Source organism: Dromiciops gliroides, chromosome 3 (assembly GCF_019393635.1).
Source record: "Dromiciops gliroides isolate mDroGli1 chromosome 3, mDroGli1.pri, whole genome shotgun sequence".
NCBI lineage: Eukaryota > Metazoa > Chordata > Mammalia > Microbiotheria > Microbiotheriidae > Dromiciops > Dromiciops gliroides.
The window spans coordinates 549836122-549847375 of NC_057863.1; the positions used below are offsets into that span (position 1 = coordinate 549836122).

The following is an 11254-nucleotide window of genomic DNA, read 5'->3' on the forward strand; positions in this document are numbered from 1 at the left end:
TTACTTCTAATTTATAAATCAAAATACAAAAGAAAATTTAGAAGAGATCTTAGCCATCCCTAAAAATCATTTGTGAACATATTTTAAAGGGAACTTCATTGTGTAGTGCCTTAAAGATCAAAATATTCAGTAGACATTCTAAAAATGTTTAAAAAAAAAAACAAAAGCCCAGGCTTATAAACAATATCCCTTGAGGAAAAAACTAATGTTAAAAAAATGCAAAAACTAATGGAGAGGGGGGAAGATAGGTGGCACAGTGGATAAAGCACCTGCCCTGGATTCAGGAGAACCTGAGTTCAAATCTGGCCTCAGACACTTGACACTAGCTGTGTGACCCTGGGCAAGTCACTTAACCCTCATTGCCCCGCAAAAAAACCAAAACAACAACAACAAAAACACACAACTAATGGAGAATGAGTGGATGATTCACTTAAATTAAGTGTTTTAGATTACTTTGTAAGGGACTTGTTTTGACAAAACAAGGCAGTTCATGGGATTATTGCTTTAATTTTCCCTGTTTTAATATTTAAATGCCATTTAGTCAGCAACCCCAGAATTTATTGTCCAATGATGGTAAAGTTGGTGACTTTACAATGTAAAGTTTCAAAGCAAGCAATTAAGAAGTACAACATACAACCATTCTTATTGTTGTAATAACTTAAAAATAGCACTCTACTTGAATCACTTATTTTGCTGTTTTAACATCTGTGAACTCTATTTTGCTAGGTGTCACCCATTTTTGATTGGGTGTTATTTTTTTTTTGATGTTTGGACTTCTGGGGATTAGTTATAAAACATTGGCAATTTAATGTAGTACCAGAAATGTTACTTGTGGTGGGGTGGTTCTGGTTAATTTAATGGAATGTTTCCAGAAATTAAAATCTTGATTCAATGTTGAAAAAAAATGGGGATCTCTTTATAATAAAGATTTCAGAGGAAAATACTGTTCCCAAAAAAAGTAGCCATATGAAACTGGGGCATTCAGGAATCATGGGATAAGGTCTTGGAACCAGTAAACTTAGAAACCACCTACAGACAATAGTTGGTAATCCCAAAGAGGTTTTCTTTGACTTCCCAAATCCCAAGAATTTTTTGCCTGCAACCACCACTCAATTTATTCATCCCAGTACTGTTAGCTTCTTGAAGTTCAAGCCTCTTGTCTTTGGGCTTTAACATCTCTAGGTTAACAGAGTTCCTACTATATTAACAGAGAGTGAACACATTTTTGTTTCACTGAATCGCATTATCTGTTTTACAAAGGAAAAACACAACCTCCAGATGCCCACAAGTACAAAGCAGACTTCCAGAAAATGTGTGCTACTTCCACCACAGATAGGAATCAGACTTAAAAGTCAAAATACATAGAATTCATTGATCGGCTGCTGAAAGCAACTCAAAGCTGGAGAGACCTAGGAATGTCATGGCTAAAATCCAGAGCTTCTAAGTCAAGGAAAAAAATACTAGAAACATTCAAAAAAATTTCAAAGATTATGGAACCGCAATCAATACAAAGACAAGTAGTTCTCAAAGTGTGGTCCCCAGACCTCTTTCAAAGTCTTATTAAAGAGTTTTGAATGACTCAAGATCCTTCCAAAACTATTTTCACAATGATACTAAGACATCATTTGCCAATTTTTACTCTCATTAGTGTAGAGTTGTCCTAAGACAACATGATCTGTGATACTATTGTCACCTTTGAAGTTCTTTGAGCAAGCTTGAGGGGGAATCAGCTGGCAGTGATATTCACCTAGGGTCCTGCAGACCCATCTTTGTCTCAGCACAAATCCAGGCAGTGACACCAATCTGTACTAGTCATTGCAATCTTTACCATGACCTCGCAATTAAAAAATAAAAACCAAAAAGTGGCATTTTCATTTAAGAATGCCCTTGATAAAGCAATTAAATCCCTACTCTTATGTCCACATATTTTTATGTTTTGTGTGATGAAATGGGAAGTTGAAACAAAGCCCTTCAGGGGCATACCCAAGTCTGATGGTTCTCTCTTCACAAATTTGCCTGTCATCCTTGTAAAGGGGCCATGCTAATCTCTGTATCATTCTAATTTTAGTATATGTGCTGCCAAGTGAGCACTAATGGTTATCTCAAAGTAAAGCACTTGTTCCTTTTTCACAGAACACCATTTTTTACTTGAAAGAGTGACAAACTGTGGCTATTCAGACTTGGTTATGTGGCAGACATTTTCTCAAATACAAAGTGAGTCTGTCACTTCATGGAAAACAACTGAAAATATTTGTTGCCAATGATGAAATCCAAGTTTTCAAGCAAAAATGAGAATTTTGAAAAGCTTTTTATCTGCTACTATGAGTCTGATAATTTCCCAATAGCTTAAAGGCTTTTCTAATGGAATTGGTCATATTAACAAATGTGACTTTCTGCTATTACATCATGAAATGTGTCCACATTGGGAAGAACTATACATCTGAGTGAACCAGTATTTTTCAAATGACCAATGCCTCATGTTACAAAATCACTGAAAGTACAAGATAGACCAATGGATTTTCATTTAACAGAGAATGAAAAGTTTTTTGATATGGTCTGATATTTCACACTGCAACTAACCTTTAAAAAACTGCCTTTTCCAGCTACCTATCTGTGCAATATAATTAACCAGACCAACACATTAGAACAGATTGAATGCAAAAGCAGATATGAGAATCCAGCTGTGTTCTATTAAGCCAGACATTAAAGAGATTGGCAAAAAGGCAAAATAATGCCAATCTTCTCACTAAAATTTTGTTTTGAACAAGTTATTTTTCATAAAACATTTTATTGTTAACTTCAATGAATTGATAAATATTTTCAGCCCTCATAAACAAAAACTCTTTTGCAGTCCTCAAAAATTTTTAAGAGCATGCTAAAGTTTTCACCCAATCAAAATTATGCTAGCTTTAGTATACTGATCCACAGGTCATTCTCCCTCCTTTCTCAAGGATTCTGTACCTGGATCACCATCTTGCTCTCTTTCCCAATTCATGTTCTCATATGAAGGAGATTTGATATTCATGTATATCTTCCCTCAAATTCCCTCACCTCCCATTTTCTCAGCCTCCTTGAGTCCCATGACTCCCTCTTTCACCTCAGCCAGAGACCACTGATCTTATTAAATCTTTATGTGTTCCCTCCTGTCCATCCATTCCTTCACCTCCAGTGCTTTCTTAAGCTGACTTCACTTTCTTTCCTCTCCAACCTCAACCCAGTAGACAGTCATTTCAATTTTACAATGTCCTCTGTGCTTGAATCTGTTGGTCCTTGATCTTATAACCACTTGCCTCTAGCCAAACCTTTGCTCTTGATTACTCAAGCTAAAGGAAATCCCCAGCTAACTTTGAAAAATTACAAATTCATGTTATCCAAACTCAACTGGGCCCTAATTAAATCACCTTCTCACTCCCCAGAGAAGTTATTTCAAACTTTCTTTTTTTTCTACCCCCAATCTCTTCCTCCTCCTCTCTGACATGAGGGCCTCACCTCTTACTTTACTGGAAAAAAAACCTGAGGCCAACCAACATGGGCTCCCACATCTCCCACTCTCTTAGTCTCAAAACTTCACACAGTATCTCCCACTCTCTCTTCCTTTCCCCCATCACTGACAAAGGTAGCCCTTTCTCCTGGCAAAGGACAAACCCTTTATATTAGCATCCAATGCCATCCCCTCCCATCTTCTCCTATGGACTGCATTCCTCAGTCAGTACCCCCCCCACACGCCTTAAATCTTCCATTTCTTCCTCTCAATTTCCTTACTGCCTTGAAACATGCCCATCCTTAGAAAACTTTCTACTGGCCTCTACACATCCACTCTAGCCATTGTCCTTCACCTCTCCTCCCTTTCTCAACCAAATTTTTTTGTCTCCACTATGTTTCTACAAATACAGCTTCAAAGACATGAGATGTTTAACAGATTAGAAGGTGCATCACCTTCATCTCCTTACCACAAAAAGGCACCTCAGTCACTAAGATTGGAAGACAAGAATGTCTCACATGTACCCAAGGATCCCAGACTAGTGATGGCAAGAACACAGCCCGTTATCACCATTAGAAAAGCTGATATTTCCTCCACTCATCAGTTTAAAGGTGGGTACCTCTTTATTCACATGCCACAGAAATATCTTTTTTCCCAAAAGACCATTTATTGGGAACTGAGGCACCCATAAAGTATCAAATGAAGTCTTGGTTAACAGTGAACTTGGAAACCTTCCACAGATAAGAATGTTTAACCCTCCAATATGATCCCCCCCAACCCTAATCACAGGGATTCTTTGGGTTTCCAGTGTTCCTATCTCCAAACTAAACATATTGCCTTGTATATAACAGGCAGTTTGTGGAAGCCAATCCCAATGTCCCACCACCTTTTATAGAAAAGGGAGGAAAATTCTCAGAAGCTCACAGGCACATTGCTATCCCCACCAAGAGGTTCCTACTTTCTGCTCTGAGGAAGAGCTAATGGAGATAGTTCTCCCACTAGTTTTCCAAGATGGTGCACATTCTTCCCTAGAATAGTTCACCCTCTTGCCCTTTCTGGTCTACCTCTTCTACACACAGATGACACAGCTAGCCAGAACCAAGTAAGTCTTTTGGGGAAATTGTTATACCAATGAAATAAGTGCCTGTGTCCAGGAGAGATGTTTTCTCCTCCCTGAGATAGACTGTCTTTTCCACTTTTGTAATAGCTATTTCTTCTTGCTCACAGATACAGCCTGAGAAGGCCGAGATGTGTGTAAAAGGTTAAAAAATGCAGAGATGTGGGGCAGCTAGGTGGTGCAGTGGATAAAGCACCAGCCCTGGATTCAGGAGGACCTGAGTTCAAATCCAACCTCAGACACTTGACACTTACCAGCTGTGTGACTCTGGGCAAATCATTTAACCCTCATTGACCCACTAAAAAAAAAAAATGGAGATATATAAAATTATCACCGAACCTCCTGCCCCAGAAGGAACCTGTCACTTGTCTTGGGAGATGTCACCTTTACCTGGAAACTAGCCTAGTAATGGCACCCAGACCTCCTCCCCCACCACAGAAACACACACCTCTCAGAAGATTTTCATTCACCTATTTACACATATGCCAAAGGAAAATCCTGTTCCAAAAAAAGCACAGCTATGAGTTCTTGGTAACAGTGAACTTTGCACAGACAAAAGCTTTTGATCTCCCCCCACCCCATAGTTTTATTTCCCTTTGCCAAAATCTTACGAATACCTTGTCTAGACCTACCAATCCATGCCAAGTTACCCATTAATCCTAGCAGAAACTGGGCTCCTAGAGGCCCTGTTTTGTTTTGTTTTAGTTAATAGTGTTTATGTCTCCCACACATTGCCTCCTACCTACATAACTAGTAGTTAATAAATGTTTGTGGGAGTGCATCTATTCATTGCTTGCTCTTTCAGAAACCTATAGTTTCACTTGTCTCTCCCAAGAGGCTCCTTCTTTCTGCCCAATTAAGAAGAAGTCAAAGGGGATGGTCCTCCCACTGGTTTCCTCAGAACAAAGTACTCATGCCTCCGAGATTCCACCCCCTTACCTCTTCTACACTGTCTGCTCTGCATTTAAAGGACAAGACTGGTCTGAACCAATCCAGCCCTTTGGGGAAACTGTTACATCAATGAAACACGTGCACTTTTGAAGCCTGGACATCTATTTCTGTCAGTCTGCTCCTCTCCTGCATAGTACGAACTGTATGTTTCTAGGAAGAAGAAAGGTTTGTCATTGATGAATTCGGCCTGAAGAAGGGACAGAACACCAACCCAATCCCCTAACCAGAAAGGCACCTCTCACTTAGCTCCCTCATTTCCATTGGAAGACTAGACTAGTGACGGCAGTGCCATGCTTCATCACTACTAGAAACTCTGAAGCTTCCTTCACTAATTTGACTGAAGATGTAATTCTCTTTATACTCACACACGCCAGAAGAAAATCCTCTTCCCAAAACACAAGGCATTCGAGAAGCACAGGAATTAGTTTTTGGCCCAAGTAAACACAGAAACCTTCCTCAGAAATATTTTTGAACCCCAACATTATTTTCTTTTGCCAAATCACAAGAATTCCTTGTCAGTGTTGATAATGATGGGAAAATGGGGTATGGATTGGTGGGAGTTGGGGTTCTTAGGAATTCCTCTTTAAAGAATTACACCCTCTTGCACACAAAACTTAATTAGAATAAGGTGATAGTTTATTTAGGAGCAAGGGAAGGGAAGGGTGGGGGGAGGGAAACCATGAAAGAAATCCTTGGACTTTTCATGGGGAGATTTGGCATAAAGCACATGGCTCAGAGGTACCAAATCTCCCTGAACAGGAGACTGGAAGGTACTTTTATAGAGGACTGATGGGGGTGGACCATCTGCCCGTGAAAAGTTCCTTTAGTGAGAGGACCATCCCCCACTGGTGGTAGCTGGGGGAATTGGGTGAGGAGTGGAGGAGCATCCCCCACTGGTAGTGACTAAAGGAATTGGGTGAGGGGTGGCTACAGATCCCTCTTCAGAACGCAAAGGCCGCAGCCACACCCAAATTTATCTCCCCAGGGTAAGAGAGACCAGAATGAAGGGTAGGAATCCGAAGCTAGCTCAGTCCGATTTGGTTGTTTATCTCTCTAGGCGTTATCTGTCCTCTGGTTTAGTTTCTCAAGGAGAAGATTCCTTGGTGTACCCCAGAGAATTTCTGGGGTGCTCTGCACCCCATGACAGTGTGTACCTCTCCCTATCTTCTTCTCAATGCCATGTAACCCACTGGCCCTGGCAAAAGGCTAAGTTTCTTGGGGGGGATGGACTTTTAAAAAAATAACCCTAGGTTAATACAGTGCCTTGTACAAATAGACAGTTAAAGCACCTTTGTTTCTTTGAATCTCATAACTTCCAGGCCTATCTCCTTTCCACTCTATTTCCTCCACCAGAAAGCATACAATTCATATGAACCGTGACAATCATTTTATGAAACTGCTCAACCAATTAATTGAGTGCTTCTGCCTCCGGGACAGAGTTTCTGGGCTGTTGTGTCCTCTGGATAGACTATCTGATCCAATAAATAGTAACTGTAATAAATAAATAATAACTACATGGTCTTATCCACAAGTGTAGCCTGAGAAGACTAAGAGATATGAATGACATTAGAAGATGCAGAACCCTTCCCCAGTCTCTTGACCAGAAAGGCATTTCTTAAGGAGAGCCCCCAGGTCAGCCATCTCTCTCCATTTCCCACCCAGCTATACTCCTTTGGCCCTCTCCACCATGACTCCCAAGCTGCCTTCCTCTTCCTCCCCCCAGCATTTCAGCTTCCTTTTGTATGTTGTCTTCGCCCATTAGACTGTAAGCCCCTTGAGGGCAAGGGTTGTCTCTCTTTTTCATATTTGTACTCCAAATGTTTAGCACAGTACTGGGCATGTGGTGAGTACTTAATATTTATTGACTGATTTTCTTATTGCCTGACCTCTCACTTAGCTTAGGAGAAAAGCTATGCCTTGCATCCACCAGGGAAATTCAACAATTAAGGGCTAGGCTATACCCTGTTGTTACTTAGATGCCTCCCTCCTTTCCAAACTAGTACTGAGGAAAATTATCTTCCTCAAGAATATGGACACAAGGATCTTGGGCATCTGGGAGGACCCAGATGGCTTCCTGGCACCCATGGAAACTTCTATAGAGAAACCAATGGTTAAGATGGCAATAAGGCAAGTTGTAGTGGAACCCCCAACTCTCCCACACACACCCAAACAGAAGTAAACCAGGGTTACCAAAGTAAGGCACTGTATCCATTCAAGATGTGGCCAGGGCAGCTAGGTGGTGCAGTGGATAGAGCACCGGCCCTGGAGTCAGGAGGACCTGGGTTCAAATCTTACCTCAGACACTTAACACTAGCTGTGTGACCCTGGGCAAGTCACTTAACCCCAATTGCCTCACTAATGTAAAGAATTATTTGTTATTTGAGGATTTTATGCCTCGGGGAGCACGGGCCTGGGGCTCCGCAAACCGCACAGTGCTCCACCCACTGGTTGTAGCCATTGCCAGGGCTCTGGCACCTCACGTCATCACCACTTGCCAACGCCTACGTGGGCCTGGCAAAATTATAATGATTGGAAGCCTAGTGAGGGCAGTCATGTGACTGTCAGAGCGGCCATCCCATTGGCTGGGACTGTGTGGGGTGTTTCTAGGTTTGGGGGAGAAATGGGCATTCTAGGTGGAAGCTGGAACAGGCGTTCAGCTACATATTTTCAGCTGATTCCTGGGCGGTGGTATTTTTTCAGGTATTATAATTTCCCTTTCCCCATTTTATTTCCTTTCCCTTGATCCTACTGATCCTGTGGGTTTTTTTTTTAAGTTCGTTCTTGTTAAAATAAGTCTTGTTCAGGGCAGCTCGGTGGCACAGTGGCTAGAGCACCGGCCCTGGATTCAGGAGGACCTGAGTTCAAATTCGGCCTCAGACACTTGACACTTACTAGCTGTGTGACCCTAGGCAAGTCACTTAACCCCAATTGCCTCACTAAAAAATAAATAAATAAATAAGTCTTGTTCTGTTTTGAGGGTGGCTGCTGGTCTCCTTCCTTGCCCCAATATTGCAGCGAGTTGCAGCAAGCCGCTTAGCTAGCACTCCCCAATTAAAAATTGTCCCCACAAAAAAAAAAAATGTGGCCAACACAAAAGATGCTAAGGATGCACTGTGAGAAAGTTCACACCAGGAATGTGGAAACTAAGCAAAATGAAGAAATAATATGACTGAGAGAAACTAGAGAAGTAATCCTTGATGAAAAGTCAAACTCCACAATGAGCAAGGCAGAGCCACAGAGTTAAAAATGGCTTGGCCACGAGACCTATAAGCATTGCTGAAAGAAATGAAGCAAGAAACAAAAAAAATTAAACTAGAATCCAAATAGAAGTCCTGGAGGCCCCAGTTCAAGGCAGTGGAACACTGAATCTATTTTCAGATTGTCTTCGATGTACTACTAGCTTGATTTTTTTGTCCTTTCCTCTTTTTTTTTTTTTAATTTTTTTTGTCATGTAGGATGGCTTTCTGGTAGGGGCCCAGGAGTATGAAGCAGGAAGAAATTTAGACAATGTAAAAATCAAAGATGGATGTAGATACACAATTGTATGTTTATTTCTCAAAGGCAGTACTTCTTTCTCAACCCTTGACCAGACCAAATGGTTCTATCAAGTTGATTCTCCATTGTTTGACATTCCTATTATTTTGCTTATATCATTTACAAGCTCTAATCTAGCGGCAGCTAGGTGGTGCAGTGGATAAAGCCCAGCCCTAGATTCAGGAGGACCTGAGTTCAAAACAGACACTTGACACTAGCTGTGTGACCCTGGGCAAGTCACTCAATCCTCATTGCCCTGCAAAAAAAATAATAATAATCCAAAAAACAAACCTCTAAACACTGTACCCTTACTTAATCTTTCTTTAGCATTTTATCTTTGTCTTTTGAACTCTATAATTTTGAGTAGAAATGGACTTGTGTCAAATTTGCTATTATTAAAGCAAGGCAAACTCTGCCTGTTGGATGTCTTGTAGAGGGCCTCTGGGGAGGACAGACAGTATATACTAAGAGACTGTTGTTTGAATTGAAAAAAATTTAAAGCAATTTGGAATTGTCCTAAAAAAGTCACTAAAATATATGTACCCTTTGACCTAGTCTCACATACCCCAAAGAGATCAAAGAAAGAGGGAAAAGACATATATGCATAAAACTATTCACAGCAACACTTTATGTAATAGCAAACAATTGGAAACCAAGTGGGTGTCCAACAATTAAAGAATGGCTGAATGCATTATTGCATATAAATATGATGAAATATTAACGCTATGCTGTGAGAAATGACAAAAAGGATCAATTCAGATATACCTTCGAAAACTTTTATAAACTGATGCACAAAGAAGTAAGCAGAACCAAGAGAACAGTTTATACAACTATAATATAGAGGAAAAATACCACAGAAGACTGGAGAATTATAACAGACTGATGTATAATCATGTTTCTCCACTTCTCAGTAGAGAGGTGATGGACTAGAGGTGCAGAATGACCATTACATTTTAAGATACAGCCTATGTTTGAATTTGTTTTGCTAAATTAGAATTTGTTTTGTTTGTTTTTCTAGTGCGGATGGGGAGTGAATATGTAAGGAGGTGTGTGAAGGTAGTCAGACAACGAGCATTTATAAGTACCTGCTGTGTGCCCTAGCCATCATCCTTTATCTCTTCTCCTTTTTTCACCCCAACACTTTTTTAAAAAATTGAATATATTTGCTTCTTCCTATTCCTCTCTATGGATACAGCCTCAAAGAAATGAGAATCTAACAGATCAGAAGTTTATCACCCCAGGCCTCCCTGACCACAAGAAAGTCATCTTTCACTAGGATGGGGAGACAAGCATGTCCCACACATACCGAAGGATCAGACTAATGCTAAGTGTATGCTGTGCTGTCACCATTAGAAACAAAGAAGCTTCCTATATTCTGCTTGAAAACATAGCTCTTTACACACCCCTCAAAAAAACCCCTTCAGAGGCAGCTAGGTGGTGCAGTGGATAGAGCACTGGCCCTGGATTCGGAGGACCTGAGTTCAAATCCAGCCCTAGACACTTGACATTTACGAGCTGTGTGACCCTGGGCAAGTCACTTAACCCTCATTGCCCCACCCCCCAAAAAAATCCCCTTTGGAAAAGACAATTATAGGGGCCTGTGGCATCCATAAGTATAAGGATGAGCTCTTGGCACCCCTGAAGTTAGAAACCTTCAGATAAAATTTGTTCTTGATCCCCAAAGCTATTTTCTCTGACTTTTCCCCAATCCCAAGAATTCATTGCCTAGAAAAGAACATCATTCCACATCCTTACCCTGGCACCATGTTATCCCTTAGTCACTAGATACAGGTTAACAGGGTACCTCATTCAAAACAGACAACCTGGTCTTGCTTCATTTTATCTCAAATCTAACTTTCAGATGAGGAAAATAATGTTCAGATGCCCACAGAGGCAGGGCATACTTTCAGGCATCTATCTGCTTTCTACTACATTTTCTCCCCTTTTCATTATTATTATTATTAATAATTATCAATCTCTTATCATCCTATTGTTCCATTCGCACCACACAGCAGTCTTTGTTCCTTTTTTTTCCCCAAAACAAACCTTTTTGTTGTTTTTCTTACCCTTCTTAACTAACTTCAAAACATTCTGAGGTTTAACATGCTGAAACAGAACCATTACGTGTTTAATTTTGCAGTACCTACAATTGTTTTCATTTTATGTACATG

At 40.5% G+C, this 11254-nt stretch overlaps 1 non-coding gene across 1 annotated transcript; it reads right to left on the reverse strand.

Annotated features, from left to right (window-relative positions):
- Nucleotides 1-1988: 1988 nt before the first annotated feature.
- On the reverse strand, nt 1989-2091 carry LOC122752270. The gene has a single exon (XR_006356046.1). It is a non-coding gene; the product is annotated as a U6 spliceosomal RNA (small nuclear RNA).
- Between the last annotated feature and the right edge of the window lie 9163 nt (nt 2092-11254).